This window comes from Chiloscyllium plagiosum, chromosome 3 (assembly GCF_004010195.1).
Source record: "Chiloscyllium plagiosum isolate BGI_BamShark_2017 chromosome 3, ASM401019v2, whole genome shotgun sequence".
NCBI classification, from domain to species: Eukaryota; Metazoa; Chordata; class Chondrichthyes; order Orectolobiformes; family Hemiscylliidae; genus Chiloscyllium; species Chiloscyllium plagiosum.
The window spans coordinates 95,374,041-95,380,040 of record NC_057712.1 but is presented as its reverse complement, the minus strand read 5'-3'; the positions used below and the strand labels follow the sequence as shown (position 1 = coordinate 95,380,040).

Sequence of the window (6,000 nt, the reverse complement as noted above, 5' to 3'; positions counted from 1 at the left end):
ACACCTCCAATTTTGGTGTCATTTGCAAACTTACTAACTGTACCTCTTATGCTTGCATCCAAATCATTTATGTAAATGACAAAAAGTAGAGGACCTAGCACCGATCCTTGTGGCACTCCACTGGTCACAGACCTCCAGTCTGACAAACAACCATCCACCACCACCCTCTGTCTTCTACCTTTCAGCCAGTTCTATATCCAAATGGCTAGTTCTCCCTGTATTCTGTGAGATCTAACCTTGCTAACCAGTTTCCCATGGGGAATCTTGTTGAACCCCTTACTGAAGTCCATATAGATCATATCTACCGCTCTGCCCTCATCAATCCTCTTTGTTACTTCTTCAAAAAAACTCAATCAAGTTTGTGAGACATGATTTCTTACGCACAACGCCATGTTGACTATCCCTAATCAATCCTTGCCTTTCCAAATACATGTACATCCTGTCCCTCAGGATTCCCTCCAACCACTTGCCCACCACCGACGTCAGGCTCACTGGTCTATAGTTCCCTGGCTTGTCCTTACCACCTTTCTTAAACAGTGGCACCACATTAGCCTATTTGAGTAAGACGCTATTACATAAATATTTCATGTAACTAATTTTGTGCAGCTGCAATAACTAAGGTACTGCTTTTCATTTTTCGAGAAAGTGAGGTCTGCAGATGCTGGAGACCAGAGTCGAGAGCGTGGTGCTGGAAAAGCATAGCAGGTCAGGCAGCATCCGAGGAGCAGGAAAATTGACATTTCGGGGAATGAGCCCTTCATCAAGAATGAGGTGTTTGGGCTGGGGGAGGTGTGGGGCTAGTGAGATAAATAGGAGGAGTGGGGTTCGAGGGAAGGTGGCTGACAATACGATAGATAGATGGAGGTGGGGGTAATGGTGCAAGGTCGGAGACCAGGGTGGAGTTGATAGGTGGGAAGGAAGACGAACAGTAGGTCAGGTCATGTGGAGTTTCACATCTGCACCAACCAACCTCACTGCCCCTTGGCCGAACACTTTAACACTTCCTCCCACTCCGCCAAGGACATGCAGATCCTGGGCCTCCTCCATCACTACACCCTAACCACCTGACGCCTGGAGGAAGAACGCCTTACCTTCCACCTCAGGATCCTGCAACCACAAAGTATAAATGTGGACTTCACCAGTTTCCTCATTTCCCCTCCCCCCACCTTGTCACAGTTCCAACTTTCCAAGTTGGCACCGCCCTCATGATCTGTCCTACCTGTCAATCTTCCTTCCCACCTATCTGCTCCACCCTCCTCTCTGACCTATCGCCATTACCCCCAACCCATCTACCTATCTCACTCAGCTATCTCCCCCCCAGTCCCACCCCCTCTCATTTATATCTCCACCCCCTCGGCTCACAAGCCTCATTCCTGATGAAGGGCTCTTGCCCAAAACATCGATTCTCCTGCTCCTCAGATGCTGCCTGACCTGCTGTGCTTTTCCAGTACCCCACTCTTGAATCTGCTTTTTATTTTTGTCCACTGCAAGTTTCGTCAGACGATTCAAAGATTTGATGATGATTTAACCAGCTTTTGGAGTGAATTTACATTGATGAAATACAGAAGTACTTCTCTATAACTTGGAGATTTTGTACCTATCTTACACCTGTTAAATGATATTAGAATGATGTGATGCCTGAGTACCAAAAACATTTGTACTATGTGTAGTGTTGTCATCAATCCTTCTTCTCCTGCTAGCCTAGGGGCTTCCTACTAGTTTACAGTTCAGGATGAATAAGTCTCAGCAGAAGAGGTGATTGACCATGCTAACAAGATGCAATTTATTACAATCTAGTAACAATGTACAGGTTGCAATAATATATAGGCAGATTAAGCATTACTGATATTAGGTAGGTAACACATGGTGTCCCGGAGAAGATGGGGCCAGTCTACAAGTGCTGACTGCCTGAACTACCCTCGGCTGTCCAATGCTCCACCATGTGGCAGTGTTATATGTTAGAGTGGGCAGACCTCCAACTTGGCTCGGACTAATATATTCATATGCATTACCTGGTACAACATTAAACAGGTGCTTGAGAGTGCAGTATGGTGGAAGGCATACACATTCTCTTCTGGTGGCAAACGTATCCCAGCTACCATTGTGGTAAGCGCTCCTGTATACGTATGCAGGGTGTATGACTAACAAGAGCTTAGCCAATCACATATGTAAATTGGTGACTTGGAGCCTCTCTAAGACCCCCTTTTGTGAATTTAGATTGTGGACTAATTTTCTGGTGCAATATTTCTTTGGGAGTACACACATTGTGCTACACGCATATTAATGACATAAGAACACAAGTAGACCATTCAGTCATTCGATCCTACTCCAGCATTCTGTGAGATCCTGGCTGATCTGTAGCCAAATTCCATACCTGCCTTTGGCGCATATCCTTTAAAGCTTAGATTAACAAAAAATGATCTCTCTCAGATTTAAAATTAATATGTGATCCTGTATCCACTGCCATTTGTGGAAGAGAGTTCCAAACATCTACTATCTGTAGAAGGGCTTCCCAACAAGCCTCCTGATTGGTCTGGTCCTAATTCTCGGATTACGTTCTCTACTGCTAGACTTTGCAACCAGTGCAAATAATTTTCCTTTCTCTCCTCTATTAATATCTTGAAGCCTTCAATCAAATCACCCGCTAACCTTCTAAATTCTCTGAAAAACAGGCTTAATTTGTATAATTTCTCTTTATAACTTAACTCCTGAAGTCCATGTATCATTCTTGTAAACCTACATTGTAAACATTCCCGAGGAGCAGTGCCTGCTCACAGCATTCTAAGTGGGGTCTAACCAGGGTTTTGTTTAACTGCAACATAACTTCTGCATCCTTATATCCCAGTCTCTTAGATATAAATGCAAGGATTTCATTAGCTTTCTTGATTATTTTCTGCACCTGCTTGTGCCATTTTAATGAACTATGCACCTGAACTCTGAAGTCTCTTTGGATATCCAATGTATTTAAATTCATACCATCTAGAAAGTACCCTGATCCATCCTTTTCAGTTCAAAATTGATAACCTCACACTTGCTTACATTGAACTCCAACTGCCATAATTTTGATCATTCACTTATTCTGTGTGGATACAGGTCCTTCCGCCCTACCAGTCCACTGAGGCTTAACCCACCCAAACCCATCTCCCTCTGACTAATGTATCTAACACTTCGGGCAATTTAGCATGGCCAATTCAGCTGACCTGCACATCTTTGGACTGTGGGAGGAAACCGGAGCACCTGGAGGAAACCCACGCAGACACGAGGAGAATGTGCAAACTCCACACAGACAGTCGCCCAAGGCTAGAATCAAACCTGGGACCCTGGTGCTGTGAGGCAGCAGTGCTAACCACTGCACCACTGTGTGGCCCAGGACTTCTGACTTCTACTGTAAATACTGAGGCAAAGTAATTATTTAACATGTCTGTCATTTCCCTGTAGTCACTGACAAAATCCCCACTTTCAGTCTTCATTCAGTACTGCTCCAGATCACTCCCTTTCCCTTTATCTAACTATAAAATTTCTTATTGATCTTCATGTTTCTGACAAGTTTCCTTTCATAATTCATTTTCGTGGCTCTTATAAGCTGCTTTGTTGGCCTGTTGTTGCTCTTTGTATCTTTCCTATTCAGCAGGATCTGCGCTTTATTTGCATTTTTGAAGTCTTTTCTTTTTGTTTTAGATATTTTCCCATCAGCCTGTTCAGATAAGTTATTACACAATTCTGGAGCAGTGGGACCTCAATCTAGGTGTCCTGGCTCAGAACCCTCCACTACACTACAAGAATTGCTGTCCCTTATTTCTTCAGTTGTCCATGGTTGTTTTTTGTTATCTGTGTACCTCAGTTCAGGATTGATCATAATTCCATGCCAGTTATTTTTATAAAAGGTGAAATATATTAAATCAATTTGAATTATTAATAAAAACAGAATGTGCTGGAGAAACCAACCGCTTTGTCAGTATCTGTGGAGAGAGAAACAGTTAGTGTTTTGTGTCCAGTATGACTTTTTCAAAGTCACACTGGAGTCTAAATGTTAACTGTTTCTCCCTCCACAGATGCGATCAAGCCTGTTGAGTTTCTCCAACACTTTGTGCTTTTCTATCAAATTTCCAGCATCCACAGTATTCTGCTTTTGATTTGAATTCTTACCTTGTTTAAGTAATCTCCAATAATATTGAACATCACTGGAATAGATTTTGACTTAATAAGAAAGTATAAAACAGGTGATGGTAGCAATCTTTATTTCCACAGAAGTCAATAAAGAATCCTAGGATTATACAGCTGTGAAAGAGGCTATTCCACCCAAGGCAACGCCTGGAAAGAGCTGTCTAATTAATGCCATGCCCAGGTTCCTACCCAAAGGTAAGTGCATATGTTGCTTTTCAGTCATTTGTCTAATTCCCTTCTGACTTTGACTATTGAAACTGCTTCCAGCACTCATACAGTCTGTAATTGTTTTACCAATTGTCATACTGGCCAATCCACCGACGGAAGTAGTTTCTCTTATTTACTTAATTAATATCCTTCATAATTTTAAGCACTTACATTTAAATACCCTGTTAATCCTCTCTGTTTTGAAGGAATCTTATAACACAGAACTAGACCCTTCGGTCTAACTTGTCCATGCAGATTAGATATCCTAAACTGAACTCGTCCTATTTGCCTACATTTGGCCCATATCCCCCTCAACGTTTCTTAATCATGTACTTGCCCAAATGTCTTTTCATTGTTGTAACGGTACTTGCCTCTACCACTCTCTCTGGCAGCTCATTTCAATCTCACACACCACCCTCTGTGTGAAAAATTTACCCTTCAGGTCCCTTTTAAATCTTTCCCCTCTCACTTTAAACGTATGCCATCTAGTTTTGGACACCTCCACCCTGAGAAAAAGACCATGGCTATTCCTTATATATGCCCCCCCATGATTTTATACATCTTTATAAGGTTATCTCTCTGCCTCTGACACTTTAAAATACTTCATATTCTGGCCCCTCCGATGTCTCTGATCGCCATTAGCCGCACCACCTCAAAAATATCTGCACTCACCCACTTCTGACCTCGGATGTTGATCATTTTACAAGTGATGGCCCTTCAGCTGCCTAAACGTAAATTCTGAAATTCTCCAACTCTCTCTGTAACTTTCTTCTTAGTTGCTCCTTTCTTTGACCAAGCCTTTGATAATGTTCCTAATGTTTTCCTCTGAGGCTAAGTGCAACATTTGGTTTTGTACTACCTCTGTGAAGCATCTTGTGATATTTTGTTACATTGAAGTAACCATAAAAATATGTCATATTGTGGCAAACTGACTGATTTTTCAACTTGTAAACCCTTCCTATCGAGATATGGCAGGTATTACGAGTCTCTTGATCAACTGCGGGTTTGATGCAGACGGAAGCTTCTTAAGTAATTTAGTTGCTAGCAGCAGCCTGGTGCCCTAACCCAGGAAAAACACTCTTTGCAGTAACAGACAATAACCATGATCTTTGTCTATTTTATGCACCACTAGACCTGGAAAGCTTCTAAGTCAATAAATACAAGTTATTGTTATTTACCCTCCTCTATAACCAATATCTCTTATTCCTGGTACCAGACGATTAACAGCTATATAAATCAGGGAAAAAGGGTAAATCAGATTGTCAAATAAGTATCATTTATTTTAGACTGTTGCACAAAGTCAAGATTTACTTTACATGCTATGCTTATTTTCAGTATTGTACCTGTTCAGCTAGATTAAGGAAGTGTATTTTTGTTGAGTGAACAGAAATAAACTCTGTTAAGCAGGTAAATTATAGTTAATATACAAGCTCTCAGGCACATTTTGAGATGATAAAGCTACAAGACCTATCTACAGTTGTACATTAATCCCAAACAAAAGTAAATAGCTTCAGCTTCCCCACCTGCGGGGAATTCATTGATCATCCGACATAAACAAGCAGTACTTCCTGTAGCCTAGTCTGTATATCATTGAACTGTTCCAAACAGACACAAACAAACTTGACCTAA

General features: G+C 41.6%; 1 long non-coding RNA gene across 3 annotated transcripts in view; it reads left to right on the top strand.

Annotated features, from left to right (window-relative positions):
* LOC122548065 overlaps positions 1 to 6,000 on the top strand; it is a 124,693-nt gene that overhangs the window by 86,658 nt on the left and 32,035 nt on the right. For all 3 annotated transcript variants that reach the window (XR_006311159.1, XR_006311160.1, XR_006311158.1), the window contains exon 3: positions 4,249 to 4,359. This is a non-coding gene — a long non-coding RNA (uncharacterized LOC122548065). The remainder of the gene's footprint in view (positions 1 to 4,248; positions 4,360 to 6,000) is intronic.